The following is a 27,752-nucleotide window of genomic DNA, read 5'->3' as shown; positions in this document are numbered from 1 at the left end:
AAGATGGATTCCATTAGATGTGTGATTCATTTCTTGTAATTTTCAGCTCTAATCATGTAGTGTTAAAAACAAGATATGATTCCCACGCTACATTTCCAAACATAGGGAAGGGCCACAGCTGAATGACAGAGTGCATGCTTTGCATACAAAATGCCCCAGGTACCAGCCTTAATATATCCATTTAGGATTGGAGAGCCAGTGCCAATCAGAAAATATAGTCCTAGAGAAACCAATGATCTGATTCAGTATAGGACAGCTTTTTATATTCCTATATAGGTCCATGCCCATAGATAATATAATGAACGTTTGCAGCATGGGGATGAACATTTCAGGATGTGTGTGTTTTGTTTATCCTGCTTTAACAATATGTGTTTTGAAACAAACACGCTAATTGAAAAATCAGAACCAAATTGAAGTGGCCATTAGTTGATGACTATGGAGACAAGAAAATCTTAAAAGGAGGCTATGCAGAGCCAAGAGATACTATGGAAAATAGAAATGGAAAGAAATGAAAAATATCAAGCCATTGTTTTGAGTCACTGGATTGCCTGAAGACATGCATTGGAATGTGAGGAAGGTTGAGAAAGCAAATGATGTCATGAGAATGAAAACCCAAAGATAAGATATAAACAGTACATAGAGGTGAAGTTAAAACACTACCATAGGGAATGCTAGTATGTACAAGGAAAGAAAACAGAGCAATGAGAAGGAAGAAAAAGGGGAAGCCAAGCATTTGACTCAAAAAGAGATGGTTCTTGGGAAGCCGAGGGAAGAAAGTGCAAAGGCAGGCCTAATGTTAAACATAAAGAATTAAAAAATAATAATTGCCACAGAGGAATTACATAAATTTAACCTAGATAACAAGGAAATCAAAATAGTTAAAGATTCCCCATATTTTGGATCAAACATTGTTCAGAACGGAGACTGCAGTCAAGAATTAGGAAGAAGACTAGGAAAGGGAAGGGCAGCCATGAAAGAACCAGACGAGATCCTAAAGAGCAAAGATATACAACTGAGCACTAAAGTCTAAATTGCCCACACCATTGTATTCCCCATTACCATGTACAGAGGTAACAACTGGACAGTGAAGAAAGCGTGTAGGAAAAGAATTAATTTATTTGGGGTGTGGGCCTGGAGAAGAATGCCTAGGATCCATGGATGGCCAAAAAGACAAACAATTGGGCCCTAACACAAATCAAACCTTAACTCTCCCTGGAAGCCAAGATGACTAAATTGAGGCTGTCACACTTCAGTTATATCATGAGAAGCCATAACTCATTAGAAAAGACAATGGTGCTGGGAAGGGCAGAGGGCAGTAAAAAAGAAATAGGAAGACCGCATGCCAGAAGGATAGAGTCAATCAGGGAGACCACAGGCCTGAACCTACACAACCTAAGTACCACAGTGGAGGACAGGGAGGCTTGGATACGTCTCATTAATAGGGTTGTCATATGTTGAGGCCAACTCAAAGGCAGCTAACAACAACAACAATTTGGGAAGACAACAAGATGAAGGCCATACCTGTATTACAAAACAGAGGACAAAGCAACAAATACATAAATCCTCACTATTTAGCACATCTGTCATAAGGAGGCAAAAAGATATTACTGCATTTTCCTATTAGAAGAAACCAAACAGCACTGTGACAGTTCTACCAGGTACACCTAAATGTATCTTCCCAAATAAGAGACAACAAACAGCTGTGAAGTGCAATGTGTTTACAACAGTGATAGACAAAAAGTAGATCAGACTCTACTGATGTATCTCTGGCTGATCTGCAGTTGCTCTTCAAGCATCTCCAACTATTTACTAACAGCAGTAATAAAACAGCACCGTGACAGCTCTATCAGATACACTTGAATGTATCTTCCCAAATAAGAGACAACAAATAGTTATGAAATGCAATGAGTTTACAAAAGTGATAGACAATAAGTGGATCAGACTTTACTGATGTATCTCTGGTTGATATGCAGTTGCTCTTGAAGAGTTTCCAACTATTTACTAACAGCAGTAACAAAAAAATTCCCCTTCCTGCATGAAGCAATAAGGGTATTGTAATAAAAAAAGAGCAGGTCAAATCAGATATGGAATTTTGTGTGCTTGGGTCATCTGCTCCATTCTGTAATTGAAACCATTCCTTTGCTGTAAGTGTTCCTCACTCTCCTGAACCACTACCACTCAGCTGTCGAACTATAGGATTCTAACAAAAAACTAAGTATTTACATGCTTAAGGTCTGCCACAACCAATTTTAGAAATACCTTTTTGTCTTATTGAAAGGAAGAAGATAAAATATTTTGACTGCTTTGTGCCACAACAAGATGGGTACCAATGCCTGCAAGCACCCACAACACACACAAAGAATTACGAATATTCTGTTATTGCAAGGCATCTGACTCTTGTTGTGGTATCCCAAGAGGCTCTTTCTTCCTTTCTGTTTTCATTTCATGAAGGGACAAATATTCTTTTTGACATAATAAAGGAGCAAGGATACTATCTGATGGCATTTTGATACTTTTATTATGCCAAAATGCAGCCAGGATGGTAGAAAATATATGCCTATAGAGACAAAGTTCTACAATGTTCCTAATGAAATTTGAAACAGCGAGAACAAAAGATTAACAATTTGGGGTCTGAAATAAAGCATTCCAAAAATGTAGCACAATTTGAAATTGCAAGAAGTATCTGTAACTCCTGTTCAAGGGCAGCCTGACCTTTTCCACCTGGGTCTATAGTAACCATGCTAACACATGTATGTTAAAGGATGAGTGACAAAAGGTACTCCAAAAGCTTTTACTTACAGGAATGAAGTACTGCTTGATCTTTTTTGTTTTTTTGTTTTTAAGGTGCAGTGATTTCAGCATCTAAAATGTAACTTCAGGCACTCTGAAAAGAAACAGGTTAAAATCTCTTTCAGTTATAATTGCTATTTCAGATTTAATTAAAAATTAAACTTTCATAATGTTTCACCATCCAAAGCAATGCATTATCAGTCAAGCATAGCTTCCCCCACACATACTTTTTTTTTTAGTTAGGAAAGCTCTTTCCAGAATAGTTTGTAATGAAGAAAGGAAATAAAGAAGACAATTCAGAATAGAAAAATACAGCTCTGCATTAAAGGATTCCAAACAGCATGGTGAAAAGGATGGGGGTGTATCCTTATATCAACAATCTAACTTATTAAAAGAATTAGGCATAACAATTAAAAAAGACAGATGAAATTACCTATGATTGTGGAAGGAATGAGCAAAAAAATTGCACATACAAAATGAGGAACAGTTTAGGACAAAGATGTAATGAAAGAGAATCTGCACTTTTAAATAGTATCAAGCAACACACAAGAAATCTTCAAGGTTCTACAGACTGGCTTCTATCTCCAGTGCTGATGAGGATTTCACCTATATCCCCTTTTATATACTTTTTAAATTAAGTTTACAGAATGTCTGACTTTCAAATTGTTGTTAAGAAATAAAAAACAACAACACATGAGGCAGATTACAATTTTGTTCAAAACTGTTTTTTACTATTTTTCTGGCAAAATCTCTTAAAATCATAGTTGGAAGAGACCATAAGAGCCATCCAGTCCAACCCCCTGGGACTACAATGTTTAATTAGAGCCTTTGTACATTACAATTAATTATCTGAGGTCTAAAAATGTAGATTAATTACATCAAAGAAATTATTATTTATATCTAGAAAAGTGCCCACATTCATCTCAGGTCTGTGTCAGCAGCCAAGAAAAGGTTACATACATTCAGTCACAAACTATTTCAAGAATTTGACTCTAAAGATTTAATCACATTACTAGTCAGAGCTCTATGTCCGAAGAGAGAAAGAAAGAGCAGCTTCAATGGTTCTCAGGAAATATTAATTTTTTAAATAAAAAATTATCCAAATTTAGTTTCAGACTTTTTCTATGACATAGTGCTTTATTTTTAAAAATGCTACTCATTTTGAGCTATTTTAAATAATTTTAACAAAACTCACCCATATAAATGCCTTATTAGAATTCCATGGTCCACTATGATTTTAATTCATGACCATAACGAAGATAAAGGCACACATACAAATGCAGATAATCTCCTCATGGAATTAAATTTATCAGTTTTAATTAAGGTAAGTATAGACTACAAATTTCTCCAAAACACAGAATTTCACTTTCCTCGGTCAAGTACCTCATCTTTCCAGTTATGAAGTATTTTTTTAACTTTCCAACCAAGGAATTAAAAATAGCCCTTGAGTTGTAAGGAAGCAAGCAATATTTTGGTGAAGAAGCTGGTTCAAAATTCAAGATACAATAGATAATATGAAGGTATGAGAGATTACTGTTATTTATTCATCTTCTTTTTATATACATCAATGTCAGCATTAGCATCTAAGAAGCTGATTAGTAAACTCAGACATAGCAGTACAGGAAGAAACATTAAATTTAATGGATACCTACAACACCTGGAGTGGGATTGTGGAAAAATGCTAAACTACTCTTAGTTATTGACGAAGTGGGACTTAGCATTTTTCACAATACCTCTTGACACTTTCCTCATGCACAGGGTGATGACGATAATCTAGCTGGCTGCAGAAAAACTATATTATTCCAGTATTCCAACTGTTTTCTTGCACAAGCTGTCCCTAGATCCTGTTTATGTTCCCAAAGAACAGGAACAGTTGACAGCATGCAGCTTTTGAGAGGCCTTGCCCAAATAATTATTTTGCTAAAGATATAAATTCTTTGTACAGTAGATCTGAAGCTGGCATTCTGAGAGTCTTCAATACATCTTGCAAGCTTTGCTTGTACTCTTCCTGTCATGCCAGCCTATATTGTGCTCTGATTTCTAAGATTCATTATGCCATGATCTTTACAACCTCAAAAAATGATAGCCTCTTGTGCCTCAAATGATCTTCGAGGAATAACAGCAATATCCACCATCACCACCATCATCTACAACAACAACAACGTCAGTCGATAAACAGATCTCACCATAAAACCACAGCATCACTGTTACTTTTGTTCTGCTGTAACACAAATAAATGTTTCAATGGAATCAGTTTCATAGCTCGGTGGAAAAAAAACCTGGGTGCACAAATAAATGTTTCAGTGCGATCAGTTTCATATTTCTGAAAAACTGGGTGGACAAAGGAATGCACTGGAGATAAATCATATGGGTCTTAGCAAAGACTTTCACACTGTTCCAACAAAGGAAGTAGGTAGAAAATTATGGCCTAGATACTAATATAATAATATAGAAAAACATTGTCTGTCAAGTTGAACATTAATTGTCTTAAACAAAAGGGGAAAAATCTATCTGGAAATCACTATTAATATAATAAAGGAAGAACTTCATTTTCACTACTGGAAATTGGTTTGCTATTCAAATGGATGACTTTCATAACCAAGTCTAAAAACTAGAGAAACTAAAATATAACAAGGAAGGAAACTATATTTTATTAAAACATCAGGGAAATTGTAGAGTTTAATGCTGTAAGCAGGCTGCTCAGAGGCAGAAATCTGGTCTAGAGGGTCTACTGGCTTGATCCACTGAGATAGTTCTTATACAACATCTATCACCTAAGGATGTGGTTAACATGTTATACAGCATTTTCTTCCTTTGTAACGTCATTGAAATTAAGATTCCCTCAACTTTCCTTTATACTAAGAAAATCATCATTGAGAGAAAAAAATGCAAATGAAACATTCCAGTATATCAGCTCCCCTGGATCATATGGGAGCACTCGCTGCCCTTAGGAAATGTCTATCCCTTTCCTGCAGGTGCTGAACCATACCAGGTTACACTCAGATGCATCTCCACCAGTATCTAGGAAAGAGGCATTGAGCAAGGACGAAACAGATAATTATTTCCACAATGCCCCAAACAGTAGGATAGTCAAAGCTTCTCTTTCAGCAAAGTAAAACAGAGATTACAGACAGAAGTGCATTTTTTTTGTTTTGATGTTATCTTTTCAAAGGCTAATTTTAAAACATACCATAATAATGATTGTGGCCAAATCCAGAGATTTATTTCAAAAATGCCTTATGACTTGATCACATGCAATAAAACATTGGGCCTGTCTCTTGCAGCTACAGTCTTCCATGCGACATTGCAGTTCTTTACATGAAAAATTAGGTAAGTATATTTAATGGCTTTGATTTTTCATGGTAAAAAATGGGGTTCAGGCAATGGTGGTTTTAAAATCTAGGGAGGAGCCATTTAAAGCAGTGATTCCCAAACTTTGATCGTCCAGGTATTTTGGACTACAGCTCCCAGAAGTCCCATGCAGCTTGGCTAGCACTCAGGAATTCTGGGAGCTGACATGCAAAACATCTGGAGGACCAAAGTTTGAGAACCACTGATTTAAAGGAAAAATTAGTCTAAATGCTGGGGGGGGGGGAATCCAGTATATCTTCAATCTCCCTGGTTTGACAACAACAGCAAAAAAACTAATGTAAGATAAAATGTCTAATATAGTAAACATGACTAAAATATTGATAAACTGTTTTGAACTATGGTCAAACCCTACATTCTGCACAATAATGGCAAAATAACAGCAACAACATTGCTTTTTGAAATTTAGTAGCTTTAAAAACTCAAGCTGTTTCTTGTGGGACAAAAATAAAAAATCTGCCAAAGTTTCATAAAAGTACATCCACATTTCTAATAGCTCAGAAGTTGCTTGGACTGGCAACCAAATCTCCATTTTACAAGAAGGAAAATGAATCACAGAAGAAAAGAACATCAAGCAAGACAGTGTAGCTGGAATCTGGTGGTTAGAGTTCATGGCTGATGCCCTTAGTAAACATCACCATCCCCACCATTTCTATTTACTCCTTTACTCCCATCTCTCATTATTTCCCATAATGATCACAGTCAGTTCAAGCATTTCAGTCTGCATCTTCCTTTACGTATATCTTCTGAATGTGCATTGCATTTCAGTAGCACATTACAGAAGTCACAAAATATTTAAATAATTCCATTTTTCTACTTTATCTCACAATGCTGAAAATTTTATTTATTTTTTTAATATGTAGTAAGTTAAAACGAAATCTACTGGACCTGAATAAGTAATTTGTTTACAGTGATGCCAGTCCAATCTCTATGAAATGTAAGAGTGAGGAATAAAGAAACCCCCATATACAAACAGTTCCCAATATTAGATGGCATTCAGCTTCTGGAACTAGAGCTTTAGATATTTAAATACTGCCAGGCTATCTTAATGGCTTTCCATATTAAATTTGATACAATATTTTAAACTAACTATTCTTACCTCTACATTTGATAAAAGGAAGCATTCTTTACAAAATCCTGTAATGGCACTTGGACCTGACCCTCACAGGGACAAATTTAGATCTCACTCTCAGAACACTGTATTTTAAAAATGAGTCTTTCATTGGCAAACTGCAGGAGGAAAGTTGTTTCTCTTTGCTCTAAACCACATGCAGCCCAGAAGGAGGAAGTCCCACACAGTAAATATATACAGAACAGTTTCCTACCTCTGTGTGCTGTAGAAAATCCCACTGTGTTAAGTAGGGTTCTACTAAGGCCACTAAAACATATTACCCTATTAAACTCACTGTTTCTTTATTGTTCTCCAAATGCTAATGAAATGTTCCAGTGCAGTGTTTATATTAGAGTACTTTAGAAAAGCAATATGCTAAAAATGTTTCTCTTAAAGTGACAACACTTTTTTTCTTTTTAAAAAATTAGTGTTCTCCAAGAGCCACTAGACAAGCAATTTCTGCTCTTTTTCTAAACCTCCCAGTTTACAGCTGTTTACCTAATCTAATCCTATGGTTTGGGACCAAGCCACTTCTTGGGGCATACACACCTAGCCCATAATTGCCTCTATATAAGAAACAACAGTAAATGCAATCAGTTGTAAGAATTAGGTAGTCTCTCACCATTCACAGCAGTGTTAAACTACTGTATATCAGTCTCTTCTTTAAGTTGTCAAACATTTGTGTTACTCAACATCTCATCTTTTTGAGATGATTTTAAATTAATTTTTAACATGAATTATCTAATTTGCTATCAAAATAATGTAGAAAGGAAAGTGGGGAGAGGAGGAGGAAGAAAAAAGCAAGGAAGAAAAAATGAGTGAGAGGGGGCAAAAGATGACATACAGCTTATACACAGCAGGGGTCTTCCCCAACACACAATTTTGACTGTAATGAAAAGCAGCCTTCCTCTCTCTTTCTACTTCCCTCTACCTTTCTTAGCATTATTTTTTTTCCAGTGCATCATGCCGTCTCATGATGTGTCCGAAGTACGACAGTTTTGTCATCTTGGCTTCCAAGGAGATTTCTGCCTTGATCTGCTCTAGGACCCATTTGTTTGTCCTTTTGGCTGTCCATGGGACCCTCAGCACTCTTCTCCAGCATCACATCTCAAATGAATTGATTTTCTTTCTATTTTCTTTCTTAACTGTCCAGCTCCCACTTCCATACATAGTAATAGGAAATACAATGGCTTGTATAATTCTAACTTTTGTGATCATTTGCATTTAAAGATCTTTTCTAGTTCTTTCACAGCACCTCTCCCCATTATTAATCTTCTGATTTTCTCGCTGAAGTCCCCGTTCCTATCAATGTTCAATTCCAGATATGAGAACTCTTTTACTATTTTATTTCTTTATAAACTACTACAATGATCAATGCAAAGAGACAGAAAACAATAGACAGAGAAGAATGAGAGACCTATTCTATAATCAAAGGATATTTCAAACCAAGGACTGGGACATGCTATGACAATAAAAATAACATAATTCATAATTCAGCAACAAGAAGGAATAAAAAGACATTGGATGCAGTACACAGAAGAGTTATATAAAAGAGATGACAAAATGAAGGACATATGTAACGAAGAGCCATATGAAGATGAACCCCAGATTCTAAAAAGATGTAAGCTACAATAAGGAACAATAAGAAACAATTCACCACAAACAGATGATATTCCAATCTAACTGCTGCAATCTACATTGACAGAGTCAACTCTAGAGCTAACTAAAATATGTCAACAGATATGGAAAATAAAACACTGGCCAACAGATTGGAAATGATCAATATACACCCCCATCCACAAAAAAGAAGACACAGAAGACTGCAGCAAATATAAGACCATGGCACTAATCTCCCACACAAGCAAAATTATGCTCAAAATTTTGCAACTGTACATGCTGAGAATGCTGTGGATCTAGAAGGTCCTAATTTCAACAAGGTCCTCCATGATATTCTTGCAGGCAAGCTGATAAAATGAGGGCTGGACAATGCTACTGTTAGATGTATTTGTAGCTGGTTTATGGACTAAAACCAAAGAATAGTTACTAGTGTTTCCTCATTATTCTGAGGAAAAGCAAAAAGGGAGGTGCCACTTGACTTTGTCCTGGCCCAGAAGTGGTCAACAGTATTCTGAAGGACATGGAGGAAGGAAAAGAGGACATGCTCATTAAATCTGCAGATGACACCAATTTGGGAGGAGTAGTTAATAACTCAGAATACAGAATCAGGATTCAAGATGACCTCAACTGACTGAAGAATTCGGCCAAAGCTAACAAAATGACAGGGATAAATCCAAGGTTCCTAATTTAGTGAGGAAAAATCAGATGCACAAATACAGGATGGGTGATACCTGATTGACAACAGTATACATGAAGGGAATCCAGCAGGCTTAATAATATACAGACTAAACATTATTTCACAGCACATTGTGGTACCAAAAGAGAGAGAAACTGTGGGGACTGGAATTCCAGGTTTCATAGACAGAGGCACAGGGGGGAAAAGAACGGTCCACTATGCTGTTTTCATCTGCTCTCTGTCCCCTTCTCCCAAAGCTTCAAATGTTGTGGCAAATTCTGGGGAGTGGAGGCAAACTCAGCACCACAGAGTTGGACCTACTGAGACTTAGCCAGCAGCGTAGGTGATCCTCTCCCTCCCTGCTCTCTCATGAACAAATAAATGAGCAGTGGGTGCTCATCAGAGAGTGAATTCTCAGGTCTTCTCTACAGCTCTTCTCTCGGTTATCATTTTAAGTTTTAAATTCTTTTTCTTTAAACTGTAGTATCAGATATGGATCAGTGGTTAAAAGCCAGTGCAGTAAATAACCTGAAAGATAATATGAATATTGACCAAACACCAAGAATTTCTCAGGATGCATCCAACACTTTAGTAGTGGAAAAGAGTGAGAAGGCACATTCTTCAGTTCTTTGGACAAGTGAAGAGAAAATACTATGATGAATACATGAAGTATGGATTTTTGTATAAAGGAGATGAGAACTGTCCAAAGCCCCAGTGTGTGATGTGTAGGGAAGTATTATCCAATGCTGCCATGAAACCTCCTTTACTCTCATGTCATTTACAAACAAAACATGTTGTCTGCACAAAGGATGTAGCTTTTTCCACCGGCTAGCAAAACATCACAATATGACGTCGTTTCTGTAGTAAGTTAACAAAGATAATGAAAATGTCCTTGAAGCTTCCTATCGTATTAGTTATCGTGTTGCTAGATGTAGTAAGAATCATACTATAGCTGAGAATTTATTTTCTCCTTGTGTAAAAGATGCCATTCTGTGTATGTTTGGAGAAAAACATGAGAAGAAAACTGAACAATACCACAAAGAATTCAGGATATGTCTAATGATGTTAAGGAGATGATAAAGAAAAGCCGGCGGACTCCCCTGACGAGCTGCGTTGCCGCCGGGAGGTTGCGCCGACCGAGGAGACCCTGCTGGGCCTGGTACGCCCCAGCATGCTTTGCTGGGGGTGTCAGAAAGCCCAGCATGCTTTGCTGGGGCCAAAAAATCATCTGATTGGCGGGCTGAGGGGCCGGGAGGAACTTCCTGTTTTGGCCGCTCTAGGAGGCTCGGAGGACCTCTCTATGGTCCTGGTTTCCGGTCCTCCAGAGAGCTGATTGGTCGGCTGCCCTGGAGGGGAGGAGTGTGTTCCCGGCCCCTCCCTCTTTGCAGTGGCCTATATAAGGACTTGTTGCCTGGCATTCGGGGCCATTTTTGCTTGGCTCCCCACCCTCCCTCCCTCGGGTTGGTGTGTTTTTTGTCACAACTGAGGGGCAGCAGCATAGGCCATGATCTGCTGAGAGGGGTTTCCAGGGCTATGGAGCACTGGAGAGGGAGTCCTTTGGACCCGGGTATATTGAGGGCATACATTATGGCCACTGCGGGGGCCATTACGTTATTATGTTACCCGGTGACTAGGGGCTTAAGGGATAAGAGGCAATCAGAACTTCACATAGCTGCGAGATTGCATTCCCTAGCCCATAGGTCATCCCGAAATTGCAGTCATCGATCAACCAGGGTGTTGTTTGATTTTACAGATCATGACCTCATGCTTTGGGCCAACCCTACACTGTTTTAATGTTGAGTTAATAAAGTTGTGGCCATTCCTCCAACTTTGGTGTTGTGTTTATTGTGGCGGCGCCCCTCCAAGGCAATACAATTGGGCCTCTGCATTGATAGATTCTTTATCCAAGGATTCAAGCATCCACAGCTTGAAAATATTCAAACTAAGTATAAATTCCAAGTAGAAAACTTTGCTTTTGACATTATATAAAAGGGATGCCATTTTACTATGCCACTGGACTTAATGGGACTTGAGCATCCACAGATTTTGGTACCCACAGGGGGTTCTGGAACCAAACCCCAGTGAATAGCAAGAGGCCACTGTAGGTAGAATTAAAAGCAGTAATTTCTTTGCTATTCAAATGTACAAAGCACAAATGATGCTTATTTCACTGTTTTGCTTTTTATTCTGATGTACTGAAACAGCCTCTGTTTTAAAAAAATTCCAAAGAAGAAGACTACCACACTCCTAAGTAGTGTATTCCACTGTTAAACAGCTCTTGCTGTTAGGAAGTTCTTCCTAATGTTGGAAGAACTCTTTTGCTGTTTACCTTCCCACCGAAGTAGTACCTATTTTTCTATTTGCATTTGCATGCTTTCAAACTGCTAGGTTGGCAGAAGCTGGGACTTGTGATGAGAGCTCACCCCATCACCCCAGCATCCAGACCGCGAACTGCCAACCTGCCAATCTTGCAGTCAACAAAGTTAGCATCTTAACCACTTGAGCCATTGCAATCCATTGTGTATAAATGCTGTAAAATAAATCAATAAAATAAATATTCCAGCAGTACTGATTACAAAATGCTGTAAACTAACTTTGGCCCTTTTCAGGGGCTCTTGAAGGTGCTATAGATACCTGAGACAATCAAAAGGGCCAAACAACAGCAACTCTGGGCTGTTCCATAAAGACCACATGAAAGTGTCAAAACAATACCATGCACACAGTGAAAAATACTGATTGTACAATTTCCTAAGAAAAACAACTAATGCTTAGAAATTTGCAAAACTTGTAAAATAAAAGCATTTCTCCCCACTGGTTATATTTAATCATCTAAAAATGTGTGTGGGTTGAAGGAGATTAACAAACAGAAAAACGAACTCCAATATATAGGGCCAAATTGTACATAACATTGAGTTCTGTTTTTCTTTTCTTAATTTGTTTGAAAAGAAAGGCATTTATGAAATGTTCAACAACAGAGCAAAATGAAGGGCTGCTAAATCCTTTCCCATCCTGGGGTTCCATAACTAAAAACAACTCCTCTCCTGGTGGATTTCTCATTTGTTGTTGTTGTTGTTGTCAGCTGCCATCAAGTCAACTTTGAGTTATGGTGACCCTGTGAATGAGAGACGTCCAAGTCACACTATCATACATGGGGGCAAATAACCGAACACTTTGTACCCTTTTCTATTGCTGGGAATAAAACAGGTGTTAAGTGAGGAATGGCAGAGGGAAAATGTGAAACAGCTCTTATCTACTGCTTCTGTAGTCCTAATCAGCCTTCCATAATTGTTTTGATTAGGGGGGAAAAACTGTGGGGGAAAGCTATGAGATTCCATGTTATGTGTAGTTTGGCTCTCAAAATTGCAAGACATTAAATTGCTCCAGATAATACCTCAGCAATCTTCTAAATATCAATACTATTAAGCACAAGCAGAAAATAATGCATCAGATCAATTTCATGATATATTAAAAGGCAAGTGAAGGCATCACATGCCTCCAAGTCTTCATTGTAAACAACAACAAAGCAATTATAGCCACTCTTGTGGAACCAGCAAAATTAAATAAAATCTCACATTCTAAAACATATTGAAAGGAGAAGATACTGAGGATTATTTGGAAACAGAAACAAAATCCTCTGCACTGATATTAATAAAGACTAATGAAGTCAGTGCATAAAACCAGAGAAAATACATGCTACTGTACATCCTACAGATTCTGATCTATCTACTGAAGCTTTTTTTTCTTACTATCTTTTGTACCTTTTTTAAAAAAGAAAAGCTCCACAGAGTTCACTCTTCTCAATTCTAATGAAGATTTTCCAAAATCAGTTTATAGACAAATACACATACATATATGCTCGCTGTTGGACTGGTAAGTACACATGCTGGGGTGGGAGGGAGTTAATGTGTGGTATCCAGCTCTGCAAATCTGAGTGCATCACTCAGAATAATTAAGCCAGCCAGCCAGCCAGCCACTTCTCAATCCCCCCTCTCTCTCCAGTAAACAGGATTATTAGGGGAAAATTTATGGTGTCATATCTTTGCAGATGAATGTATGTTGCCCGGCACCTGTTTTTGTTTCGCTTTTTAAAGGAAGTTTAAAATGTGATGTTATCATTGTGCATTAGAACTGTTAACAACTATCACCACGACAATACTCAAAACCATATAGAAAGTATGAGTAAAGATCAAGCAATATCCACTACAAGACAAAGAGAGTGAATTTATGTGCTTATCATCTATCTTATCCATTCATTACAACAGAAATTTGCCAATGATTTGACTGTATAATCAGATGTTTGATTTCTTTAGGAACTACATTATGGGAACTGTGTTCAACAACCTTCAAATGCACTTGTTTTCTTCCCTATTCATTTCTATCAGAGAGGGAAAGCATGTGGCTCTCCATATCATGCTGGGCTGGAACTTCCTTAGTCTTATGTCTTTGGGTCTGTAGGATGTGGCTAGTGGGAACTTCCCTTCAACAATATTTGGACAGCATGCCACCTTGTCCATGATATATATGTTGAATTTCTTTTCCATTTTTGGTTGACTTCTTTGCAGTGGCTCACACTATTAATAATGTGCAATGAATACACTAAAATGTATTTAAAATCATATGAATATATTTTTCAAATATGTTTTTGTATATTCACTATTACAACTGGAGTAGGTGCCTGGTGTCATCTTCTGCTTGTTCCCTCTCCCTTTTGGATTCCTTCCCAAACATCAGCTGTGATTGATAGTGCAGTGATGGAGAAGAGGACAATCCAAGTAATAGGCCCTGACTCCTCATAAGCTGCACTCCCTACTCTAGGATCATGCCTATATAGCTTCTTTTCCCCTTTTCTCCCTCTCCAAAATGGCAACTAGAAGTGAAGTTGTGTAATTTTTGGAAATCAATTTGGAGGGGAAAGGGTATTGGGATACTCAAGGTGGTGAGGGAGGCCTTCTTTGCAAGCTGGAGATATTCCTGATTCTCACCTGAAAATAATGCCAATTAAAATAAAAATTGGGAGGTTGGAAGAGGCTATGGAGCTACTAAATTGTGAATTTTAAATGTAGATTATTTTAATATGTATATACCTTGTCCCTTTAAATTGTATGCATGTCCTTTTAAGTTGATGGGTATTTTCATTTATGTGTTCTAACTGATCTGTTGTGTCTATGGGATCCAGGGCTGCTAACTTGATCTATAGTAAAATATGCTTCTGGCGTTGCATTAGGAGAACATGCCAACTTCAGATAATATACTGGTCTATATAAGGGTGTGAGAGAAGTATGTGCCAATATAGCGGCTCTTTAGGTCCCCCATAAACATTGAAAATAAGATATCTGAAAGAATTGTTGCTTTCAAATGAGCTTAAGGGAGTTTCGAGGCCTTTTTGCCATGTTTTGGGACCACTGTGTGCCATTTTAGGCTGAGAAGCCTTTTTTTTCTAACAAGAAGTGAACAGAAAGTTGATTTCTGGATCACTTCCTGCTGTAAAAGAAAAGCCTCTTCAGGATCAAAAATGGATCACAAGCCCCAAAGCATGGCAAAATTGTTTTTGACAACTCCTACAGAATGTCTGGTGCAAAACAACTGAATTTTTTTGCAGGTGGTGTGGTGAGACATGGTGCCCTTCAATGACCACTGTGGCCTTCTATTTATTGACAGTTGCCTACCCCAGCCTATGTCCCATCATCAGTCCCAGCTAATGTACACCCCATGGGATTTCAGTGAGTGTTAAATTATTTTGGAATGAAATTAGTTAGTGGACAAAGAACTGGATTTAGTCCCTTGTCTTTTACTTCAGTCTTGGAAAACATAAATCAGATGTGGGATATAGTTTTTGTGCTTGAGTCTGATGCTATATCACAAGTAAGAGCATTCACTAAATAGAATCATGGAAATAATTTGCATATAGTATAATCCCTGTAGCCATGGGGATATGTTCCCAGACTTCTCATGGATAGTGAAAATTGTAGACAACAGCAAACCTATATTTTACATGGATGTTGACTACAGAATCATACTGGAGGACCTTCAGGTCCCAAGAGAGACCTTTTTTGGGGGAGGGAGTGAAACTGCAGGTACCAGTTATGCAAATATATGGTTTGTGCTGTATTTACTTGGAAAGTAAGGCCCGTTACAGACGGGCCTAAAAGGGCGCGCTCTGCATGTGCTAGGGTTACAAAGGGGAGTCCTTTTCGGATGCCCCCAACCCTGGGACGCGCAGAGCACGCACAAAATGGCAACGGCCATTCCACATGGCTGCCGCCATTACGTCATGACCGTGCCGCCTCTAAACGGGGCAGCGCGGTTGTGATGTAGTGGTGCCGCGTGAGGGCACATAGAGCACCCTTTCTGCGACCCCGGAAGGAGCTCCATTTTGGAGCTCCTTCCAGGTATGCGTTGCTGGGCGCAGCCTTTACATGGCTGCGCCCAGCGACGCAGAGGAGAAAGGGGCCTTTTCTCCTCGTCCCCACTGCCTGGAAAGGGGTGTCCTTGGGGCTTCAAGCCCCAAGGACACCCCTTTCCAGGCAGCAGGGAAGCGGCCTTTTGCTGCTTCCTCGCAGCCTGGAAAGCCGCGGATCAGGGCCTCGGAGGCTGCCGTTGTGGCAGCTGAGGCCCCGATACACCGGGGAAAGGAGTGCCTACAAGCCGCCCCAAACGGGCGGTGTAACGCGCTCAAGTCTATCTTCATTGGGCTTCTAAAACTGTGGCGTGAAAAGAAGGGACAAAAGGAATGGCTTTTGGCAGCTTCGGAGACATGGCGTTCAGATGACATACTCTCCCAAAGGGGCTGGAAGCTGCTCTGAAGCCATGCTGAGGTGGCAGGAGTCAGACTTTCTAGGACCAGTTTAAATATACTTCTGCCAGTGGCCTGTTCAGGACTCTGGTGGCAGCCCGCTTTGGGAGCAGGCTGTCTGGTCACCATGGTCCCAGTCTGATTTCGAGGGACATCTAGTTGTGAAGTTGAAGGCTTTCATGGCTGGCATCCATAGTTTTTTGTGGGTTTTTTGGGCTATGTGGCCATGTTCTAGAAGAGTTAATTCTCTGAAGAGGCCAGCAAGCAGAAACTCTTCTAGAACATGGCCACATAGCCCGAAAAACCCACAAAAAACTATAGGACTTCTAGTTCCTTCATGCCGGTCTGCTTCAGTCCTAAGATTCATTACTAATATGTGTATATATATGTACATGCAATATCATTTCATATCCATGTCCTAGAAGCTATAAGTAAAAGTTTTACAAATCACTTTATGGCCAGACTTCCTCATAATTAATTAATTCCCAATTAACCTTTGGGTTTATCCCCAAAATCTAATTAACTGCTACCCATCCCAACTCTTCTCTCTATGTACAAGGAATTTGCACCTATTCTATTTTCCAAAATGATCCAACTGCATTTCCCTATGGTTTTTGCTTAGGCTTTCATTATTCATTATTTTTCTTGAAGGTTATACAGTTAAAATTACTAATTTTTTATTTGAACATTTATATTAAGCTGCTAAGATTTTTAGTAGCTTAGCAGCCTTATTTCTATGTAAGAGAGTAAGCCTCTTAGATTCTGCACATGGGCTTCTCATCTAAAATGAAAGATTTTAGAAATGAATTGAAAAGTAACAGTGATTTAATGACGCTTTTTTAAACTAAGGAGTCAGTGTTGATTTCTATGGAGTTCCACCAGTTATACCAACTCCTAAGCTCAGTCTCACTTACTTGCGATTTGAATGAAACAAAAACACTTACACTACTATTGCTGAACTTCAAGATATTATATGAAATGTTACTGAACTTTTAGGTATTATTTCTTGAAAGAAGGGGAAAAATTAATCTGAGGTCCAACAAGAAATGACTTCCAGGTCACAGGTTGACTCAAAAGCCTTAATATAAACAGTAAAGTGTCTGAGAAATTTTTGGTTTATAGAACTGTGATGCAAATGCATTTCTAGTTTAACCAAATGTACTTCAGAGATTTTTCCTGGAAACCCTAGGAAATAATTCTACATAGCTGCAATCTCTTATCATTATTAATGTATTTAGCATTATTTGAAAATATTTCATATTGGGGTAAACATTTACCAGTAACAATGAAACATAAATTTAAAACAGCAGTCAGCACTAAATATGTGCTTTACAGACCATATTAAAGACTTTGACTGCATAGATCATGAAAATCTATGGATTGCTTCATTGGCATTTGAAGCTCAACATGTCCAAGATGGAGCTTCTTGTCTTTCCACCTAAGTCCTCCCTTCAATATACCTTTTCTGTTTCTGTCAACAACAACCTCTATTCAACCGGTCCAGGAAGCCTGCAGCCTTGGTTTCACTTACAATTCCTCTCTGTCTTTTATCCCCCACCTCCAAAGCCTGTAGATGCTTTGTTTACAACATTGCCAAAATCCATCGATTTCTCTCAGCCTCTACTGCTAAGATTCTGGTCCATGCTCTGGTGTGTCTCCAAACTAGATTACTGTAACCTCCTTCTAGCAGGGTTTTCTCTTTCTTATCTTCACCCTTTAATTTCCATCCAGCATTCACAGGCACGGATCATTACATCTGCTCACCACTTTGACCATGTTTCTCCTTTATTGTCATCCCTTCACTGGCTCCCCTTTCCCTTCCGTATCCAGTATAACCTTCTTCTGTTGTTAACTTTTAAAGCTCTGCTGGCCCCTCTTTATTTATCTGAACTTCTTTCTCCTTACATTCCCACTTGTACCCTCCATTCTAGTAGTCAAGGTCTGCTGTCCCAGCCTAGGATGTCCACTGCCCCATCCCAGATTCATCCCTTCTCACTTGTTGCCCCTCACTCCTGAAACCTTCTTCCCCTATGACCACAGGTCATCATTTCCTTGATGACTTTTAAATCTGAGTTGAAACCCATCCTGTTCAGGGAAGCGTTTCCAGGCACTGTGAGAATATTTATCTGATATTTTATTAGATAGTGGACGTTGATGTTTTAATTGTTGCCTGTTTTTTTAACTAAATCTATTTTATATTACTACCTACTTTTTATATGTATTTTGTAGATTGTACGCCATTTGCAGGTTTTATATTTTTTATTGATTATCTGTATGAACAGCATTGTGTACATGTACAACGCTATAGAAATAAACTATAACAGTAATAAATAATAAAGCTCTTAAATGGGAATGCCAGTACATTTGTTTGTATACAGGATGAGAGGCGGGTGCTAGAATACCAAAAAACCAGAATGGTTTCCAGTCGGAAAGGGTGTCAGACAAAGCTGCATTCTATCCCTCTACTTGTTCTGTGCAGGAACTATCATATACAGAACAGGGGAAGGAGCGAAGGTCAGAGGAAGGAATATCAACAATCTAAGTTCTGCAGATGATACCATACTATTAGCAGAAAATACTACAACTGTCAGGGATGATGGGAGTTGTAGCTCTTCACCTCTGGCTTGAACTCACCACCTGGTTGTGCACCGCGCTGACCAGTTTTGGCCAGTGGTTATAGCTTAGCAGAATTACAGAGAATAGGCTGAAGACCCTGACAAACTCTCCAAGCCTTCTCACTCTTGCTTCCACAGAAGTCTTCACCCTTCTTCAGGATCCAGCTGGTTCTTGTAGCTTCACCCAAGACACCAGACAACTCAGTAGTCTTATATAAAAGATCTACTTTATTCTACTATATACAGCTCCACAACTATCCAACTCAACAATACTCTACTACAACTCACACTACAACCCACAAAATACATTGGGATGTATAGTCATTATTATAGTCAATGCATGGTACCACCCACTGTTGTCTGTTTCCACCCAGTAGGCGTGTACATCATTCTCATTGGTTCTCTTGGTTCATCCTACAATTAATGATTTCATCATCTCAGCCTTGACCACTTAACAATTGTCAGGTGTGTCCAATTATCCACTTTACATTTCTTGTCCTTGGCATTCAGGACTTGTTAATTGTATTACCATTTACACCTGTGTGGTTCTCAATTGGCTTCTGCTGAGTCACCCTGACTCTCACATACATGTTTTATTTCATTTACTGTATATCCCATGTTGCTTTTTCCTTAACAACAACTACTAAAGAAAATCAAAGAAGAAAGTGCTAAGGGAGGCTTACTATTCAGCCTTAAGAAAACAAAAAGAATGACCACTGAGGATTTTCATAAATTCCATGTAGGCAATGAGGAAATTGAAATAGTTATAGATTCCTCTTATCTTGACTCGTTGATCATAATGGAGACTGCAGTAAAAAAATCAGAAAAAGACAAGGATTAGGAAGAATTGAAAGACATAGGCCCAAAATAGACAGGCAAGACAAAGCAGCTTCCAGCTGCTTCAGAGGCACATGACACACACCCTGAAAGTGACCAGAAGCCACATGGGAAGCATGCTCAAACTTGGAAGAGCCAGCACAAAAAGGAGCAGTGCAAAGCCACTCCTGCTGGCGGCCGAGTTGGAGACTGTGGCAGAGGCCCGGATCAGAACCAGGCCTGTGTAGTTGCTGCAGTCCAGTGCTGATTGGGGGCTGACAGGCACTGGAGCAGCCAGATGATGGTCCAAGCTGCTGGTTTGCATGACCCCTTAGCTGCGTTAGTCTGAAAATTAACATGCAAAGGGATCTTGCAGCATAAATGGACCTAAATAGGACATTAGGAATGGGAATACAGTACACAAAAACTGGACTTCAGTCTTTCTGGACATTCCATCTCAGACTTCAGAACAGTGGTCCTTGAACAAAATGCAACAAAAAAGACTTGAAAGAGAAATAACAGACTGCAGGCCATTAACTGGAGTTGTACAGAGAATGGTTTTCTGGCATTCTACACATATTATAGCATTGGTTAACACCGAGCCTCACCAGAGTGCTGTTAGCCAATTTATCACATACAGTGGTACCCCGGGTTACGAAATTAATTCGTTCCGCCGCCGCTTTCATAACCCGAAATACTTCGCAAGCCGAAAAACCCATAGGCGCTAATGGGGAAAAGCCGCGATTTCGTGTGAAATAGCGCCGAAAAGCACCAAAAATTTTTTCGTAACCCGAAAAAACCTTCGTAACCCGGAACAGTTTTTTTAAATGGATTTTTTTCGTAACCCGGAAATTTCGTAAGGCGGCGCATTCGTATCCCGGGGTACCACTGTATCCTTTCTGGCTCCCACACTACATTAATTCATATGGTTATCTACCCACCTTGGCTTCAGGCAACATCCTTCCTCTTACCTTGTCTCCCAAGGACCATCTTTAAAACTCAACCTGTCACCTCATCTCCACATTCACAAAGTTTTGCATTTTTATGGACATCCTCACAGCCTGCACTTTCCACCCCATCCTTTGCATCTGAGGAAGTAGATTCAAGTCTATGTGAAAGCTTGTGCTATCAACTTCTCTCTTTCAGTTAGTCTCAAAGGTGCTATAAGATCCCACAGGACTGCAATGGGCAGCTATAAAAGAACTAGACAAGATCCAAAGGTGCAAAGATATACAACTGAACCTAAAGTTAGGGTTGTCCATGCTGTCGTATTTCCCATCACTATGTATAGGTGTGAGAGCTGGATGGTAGAGACCTCACAGAAAGAAAGTCAACTTTTTAAAGATGTGGTACTAGAGAAAAGTTCTGCAGATACTGTGGGGAGCTAAAAAGACAAACAAATGGGTCCTATAGCAAATCAAGCCTCAATTTTCCCTAGAAACTAAGATTACTAAATTGAGTCTGTTGTACTTCAGTCACATCATGCAAAAGTACGAATCACTAGAAAAGATAATAATGATTGGAAAGGTCTACATTAGTGGCAGATGTAGACTAAGGGGACGACGAAGGTCTCATATAGATGGATAGACTCAGTCAAGAAGGCCACAGCCCTGAGTCTACAGGACCTGAGAAGATCTGTTGAGGATAAACTGTCCTGGAAATGTCTCACTCACAGTGTCACTATGAGTCAAGGTCGAGTTGAAGGCAGTTAACAATACACTAAATAACAATATCAATAATTACTATTTTTCATAAAATGTCTCAATGTAAGTAAACTCTTATACAAAGTTAAAAGTAATGAAGCCATGCCTGTGGGCTTTAAATGTAACCAAAGCTCTTGAATAAGAAAAAAAAAACCTTGTAATTTTAAGAAATTCTTAAAATTTTCAGAATTTTAAGAAATTTTTTGAAGGAAAAGGGGAAAGAAAATTAACTTCTAAAACTTTCAGAAAGTGACTATTAGTTGTAACATTTATATTTTACATGCTGAAATTTTAGAACATGTAAAAATTGTTCAAAGTATCAACACTGAAACATGTTTTCAAAAAAACATGTTATCAAAATAGAGTATCTGCACAAGAAATACTAGATCGACTTCTCAGATATGTTCACTGAAAATCCCTAAGGCTACAAAACTGTGCTCATTTACCTGTTAGCCAGCTCCATTGAATTCACTCGGGATTGTTTTTGAATAGACATGACATTAACCAAGAATTTCACAGAATTACCTCAAAACAACATACTATATATAACCCTGGTGAAATTCATTTAGGACCATCTAATTTATTCAAAGGAAAAATACACTCCAATAAATCAGTATTTTCAAGACAGACAATATCATTTTATTTACAGAAACATAAAACTCAATGCAGTAAAATGTATCTGGAATGCTTTAAAGAGTAGTTCTGAACCACTGCTCCATAGTAACTGTTTCAGATACACTGGAATTATTCTACTTCCCAGCTAGGTACAGTTTTCATAGTCCCCCCTCCCCCATTTGTTAGTCTACATCTGCCACTGATGTAGACAAAGATTCATTTTTGCAAGCCAACTTTTTGTTTTAGTGCTAAACCATCCACTTGGTATTTTGCTAACTCACAGTGACAACTTTTTCAACCCACCTGGACTGTCAGAAATGTTCATAGCACATTTGCAAGACACATGGAAATGTGAATAGTTATCTAATAATGAGAACATTATAAGAACAGAGATGGGCTTTTTTTTAATTTGATGGTAATGGTTACAGTATTAACATAGTATTACCTATTACTCTTAATAAAGAGAAACACATTATGCTATGAGGAAAGCATGATTTCTCCTCAATAAAGGTTAATACTTGTATTTTTATTTTTTCAAGAAAACATACTAGCACCTGTTCATCAAAATGATTATACTGTATAACATGTTTACATTTGACTTAAACTGGCTAAGAGCTAAGGTATAAAGGCATATAGGTTGTCAAATGGCAACCACAAGCTGATCTCATGGCCTGGAGGTAAACTGACTGGGTGGTAGTCATATTCTTTAAAAACAACAATACTATATATTACACATAAAAAGAGAATTATATTCCTAAAGCTAGGGAGGAAGTGTTTAAATTTGCTAATGAAAGCCAATCCAATCACAATGACTCTTCACAAATAGTATCATGTCTTCTATGAGAAAGGTAGGAAAAATCTTTTTTAATAAGGAATAAGAAAACTAGGTATACACATGAGACAAAATCAAGAAAAAATGACTTGACATCAGAATGTCATGGCTTAATCATTTTCATTTCAAAATCACTGTCATTCAACCTTAAACAACCTACCGTAACTCACCCCACAGAGCACAAAGTAAAGCCCTTTGTTTTCCTGAATTTTATACAATGGTTGTGTTGCCTTTTCCCATCTTAAAAGTATGAGTTAGGCACTTCTACTTTCCTCTCATTTCATGTCTGTATGTGAGATCCATATGCATGATTCTGTCATGATGATATGATGGTAAGACGAAGCCAAGCTTGGGAAACAAGGGCAGGGGACAAATGGCTGGAGGCGAGAGAGATTTGTTGTTTTATGACACTGTTGTTCCTGCAAGTGGATCAGGGCTGTAAATCAGGGATGCTCTCCTTCCTTAAGTGCTACAGTCTGACTGAGTACAAGACAGCTTCTTCCATTTTCCCTATTTGCTTAACAAAATACAGTATATTTCTGGTATGTATGTTCAGAGCCATGTCAACAATGACCTACAGATATGCCATGCAGTCCTCCCTCTGTTCTTGAGGTCTTCAGACTCGTGTCCCTTGGCTTAAGTCCGAGGGACTAATGAAGGGGGAATGGTTTGGGCGGGCGCCCCTGGCGCATGCCCCTGCACTCATATTCAGGCCAATGGGGCTTGAATATAAGAGAAACTGTGTTTGCGAGGGAGTCCAGAACAGATCCCCACGAAAAAGGAGGAGCGACTGAACAACAAACCAAGAACCAGAAATAAGGAGAAGACAAACATCACAATACCAACATTCAGAAGAAAAAAGAGACTTCCAACCTTGGTTGATTTCACCTTGCCACTGATCATATTCGGGAGAAGAGAAACACAATTTAAAATCACAAATTCATGTTTTCAGGCTGAGCAGTCATTTCCATGTATGCATTATCTTTTCCATTCTCTTCCCAAAAGTTGCTGCCATACTTCTTTATCCCATCACATAAAGAAGGGATGAAATAGGTCAGGGAATTGCTGACCACACTTTCCACAAGGGTAACAGTGATAGCTCATTACAGCAAAAGTAAAGTAAATATCTTAAAGATTATTATAGCATGAGCTTTCTGATAGTACATCAGACACACAGAGTGTTACCTAGAAGTCCAGGTAATAAAAATAGTACAAGTGGTTATGAGCAGGAGAAAAAGTGAGTTCTGGAGTAAATTAAATGCAGTAAGTACTAACAGTCACAATGACATGATTAATAACGGACATTCACAAAAGTGTGGTAAATACACACAACATACCTAATCCAGTTAACACATGCAATATGGTAGGAAACTGTAATTCCAGCTGAAACCATTGATGGTACTAGAACCTTCAACTGCAGTTTAGCAACATCTCATTCATTCATTCATTCATGGTATTTATACCCTGCCCTTCAGCCCTAAAGGCTATCAGAGAGGCTTACAATTATTATTTTTAATTAGACAGTCCCCTGCCCTCAGGCTTATAATCTAAAAGACATGACACAAAAGGAGAAGGGAATGGTGGTGGGGAAGGGGATGAAGTCCAGTGGTTATTCTCTCCCTCTGAGGACTGCACCAAGGCAGATAGACTGGAGGGAGGGCTCTTCTTCTTCAGGCTAGCCCTGGTGGAGCTGGGCCTGCTCCACCTGCTTCATCTTTCAAACCTCCCTTTCATTTTTCCTCGCTCCACAAAAGCTACTTATAGTTGTCAAGGTGCTACAGTTCTCTTTATTCTTTTTACTAAACATAAGATATTTATTTATTTGAAGTAGATCTATCAGTTCTGCCACCAAAATAGGAAGCATAAAGAAAAGTGCAGTCTGGTGAGAAGAAAAAACATCATTCTTGAATGCTGTGAGTGAAACCTTGACCTCTAAGAGGTTCAAAATGTTTTTCTTTACCTATGCAAGATTTACCTGTCCTGATTGTTCCATTTTACATGTGCATATTGTTAGTTTGTAATAAAAAGCACTAAGACATTGTTGAACTGCCCTTTTCTCTACCTTTTCCATGTTAATTTTTTTTTTTAACTTCTGGTGCCAAATTTTCTGTTAAAAAGGTAAAAGAGCACATCTGCTTTGTTATCTGAGGTATACCTGTAATAATATTGAAATAAATAGCAACTAACATTGGTGGTAAGTGTTCTCCCAGTTTTTGCACTAAAATATTACATAGGGGATTTGTTTTTTTCTGGGTTTCTTTCCTGCGTACTCACAGCATGACTCCAAAATGAGTCCTTCAGTTTACAGTCTTATACCACTGCAGGCATTAAACTCAGACCCAGCAAAGGCATAAGGATAAAAGCTCACCTACTGCCAATCTGTAGAGAATGTTGAAATGTAAATTTATAATGCCTATCACACTGTAAACCACAGTTGACTCCGCAACAAAGGCTGCATCCACACTAGAGAAATAATCCAGTTTGACACCACTTTAACTTCTATGGTTTAATGCTATGTATTTCTGGAATTCATAGTTTGTCGTGACACCAGAGAAAGCTAAGTATCTCACAAAACTACAGTTCCCAGAATTCTATAATATTGAGCCATGGCAGTTAAAGTGATGTCAAACTGGATTATTTCTGTAGTGCAGGTGCAGTTCAGATGCAGCCACAATTATAATCTTCATGAAAGATTAACAAAACATACAGCATAGCTCACATCTTTCCAAATATTCCTTGCAGCCCCCATATTAATTGGAATTCACTGTCTGAAATGTGCACTCCATGATTACTTCTGATGCTAAATAATTAAGGTCTACGTTGGCAAAAGTAGGCCCAATAAATATGCTTTTTATAGGGAAGATGCTGGAAAAAAATTGGTCCCCTACAGAAATATCAAGGATATTTTGTACGTAGCACATACGTCTCATTTGGGGAGAAAGGTGGGGTATAAATCCAACAAATAAATAAATGAAAATGTCACAGGATTTTTTTTTAACCAAAAAGTTAATCATACCTTTAAGGGGTTAAATTGTAATACTGGCCAGGTTTTTTTTTTTTAAAGGTATCTGTCATCTGAAAACTATCAGCCTGTTCTGAACAGCTTTTAACACATTTAGATTTTTTTGCCATAAAATATTCTATTTATTTCCCAGCAGCTGGTGTCAAAAAAGTTGTTGTTTTTAAATATTACTCTTAAATAAATAAAATCTGTTTTCATATTGTGTAAAATTAGTTTTGCCTGCTGTGAGTTTGTGGCATTATGAAATGATCAGTTGTCTCCATGAATTATTTAAAGAAAGGCTATCAGATAAAACCTGATGGAGACACAGTATAATATGTATCATTTGTATAAATTTGGCATTTGTGCTTGTGTATGGTGGAGAGCCTACTTGCCCCTTCAGTTAGTTGCTACAATCCTTGTCCCACCTATTCCACAGAAGATGGAGGAATGTTTCTGCTTTTCTGCATGCAATGCCCATAGTCAGCTTCCCAGTTGCACACAAGATGCTTCCTATGATAAACCAAAATATATTTAAATAACTTCCCTGGTTGTTCACACAGGTAATTGCTTTTCAACTGGCCTTCAGTGGCATTAAGCTCTTTATGTATTCTTTGTTTTAATTTCTGGTTTGACAGTACCTCATACTTTTATTAAACACTACTGGTATTGTTAGCAATTCCTCTGGAGTCTTAAAATTGCTCTGTCTTTCAGGGAAGCTATAACTGTACAGCCATAATTATTCTCACATTTTATTCTCACTGCCATTTTTGGAAGGAAGGAAGGAAGGAAGGAAGGAAGGGGATTTAATGAATCTTTCAAGCTCAAGAGGCAGAAATAAAATAAAATAATAATACTGTGTCAGATAACTATTTTTAAGGTTAAAGGGTTATCATGACAGTACCAAAAGATAAACAGATAAGAACATCGCTGATAATGAATAATAGTTGGCTATAAATTATTGTTATTTGGAACATATCTGTTTATGTGTTTAACCAGAACTCAGCTGCTGCAGGCAAGGTCTGATATATAGTATGCTAGACTATTTTTTATTTTTATTTATTTTTTTGGTTTTGTTTCATTTCCAAGTTACTTTGTTCAGGCTAAATTACATACAGCAACATCAGAGTAAAGAAATTTTTAATCAAATAAGTATGATCAACATCCTGAACCTAAATTTAAAATGTAGATGGAACATTTACAAATTACAAAGAACTTAATCTGGATTGAGGCCACAGTGAAATAATTTTTCCAATGGCAATTTGTCTGCATCCTAGCATTTAACTTCAATCTCTGTGATGTTCTTAAAGTGCAAGCACTCCATATAGCCTGTAGAGGAGGGAGAAGGCTCATCTGAGTACCTGCTCAGTATTGTCACATAACATTGTGTGATCAATTCATAGTAATGGAATGGAAAGTAGATCCTGTGCTGCTGCTCATTTTACCCACTAGGCTAGTATGAACTTCCTGATGGAGAGCTGTTCAACAGTAGACTTTGGTGGAGTCTCCTTTTTGGGTGGTTTTTAATCAGAGGCTGAATGGTGTTAACTGAAAAGGTGGAGAGACTAGTGAGTGTCTCATCAACTCTGTCAGTTTTCTTTAGAAAACTGGGAAATTTGTTTAGCTCAAATAAGCTTATGAGAGGCTGGGCAACTTAAAGATCTGTTTTGCTTGTGTATACCAGTACTAACTGAGGAGAACTCCAAGGTTTGGGTGAATAAAAAGAAGGTTTTACTTAGAATTATGCAGGAGTGCAACCAAACATACAATATTAATTCAGACAAACATCACATACAGAGCTAACCAAAAGTGAG

General features: G+C 38.3%; 1 protein-coding gene across 6 annotated transcripts in view; it reads right to left on the bottom strand.

Annotated features, from left to right (window-relative positions):
• Positions 1-27,752, bottom strand: part of ZBTB20 (zinc finger and BTB domain containing 20) — a 642,360-nt gene that overhangs the window by 374,591 nt on the left and 240,017 nt on the right. For 5 of the 6 annotated variants that reach the window (XM_042458100.1, XM_042458099.1, XM_042458096.1 and 2 more), the window contains one exon: positions 2,800-2,884. The exons of the other annotated variant lie outside the window; for it this stretch is intronic. The gene's annotated coding sequence lies outside the window, so the exon portion shown is untranslated. The remainder of the gene's footprint in view (positions 1-2,799; positions 2,885-27,752) is intronic. 6 annotated transcript variants of the gene reach the window in all.

The sequence above is a fragment of the Sceloporus undulatus genome, chromosome 3, assembly GCF_019175285.1.
Source record: "Sceloporus undulatus isolate JIND9_A2432 ecotype Alabama chromosome 3, SceUnd_v1.1, whole genome shotgun sequence".
Taxonomy (NCBI): Eukaryota; Metazoa; Chordata; class Lepidosauria; order Squamata; family Phrynosomatidae; genus Sceloporus; species Sceloporus undulatus.
This window is presented reverse-complemented; position numbering and strand designations above follow the sequence as displayed.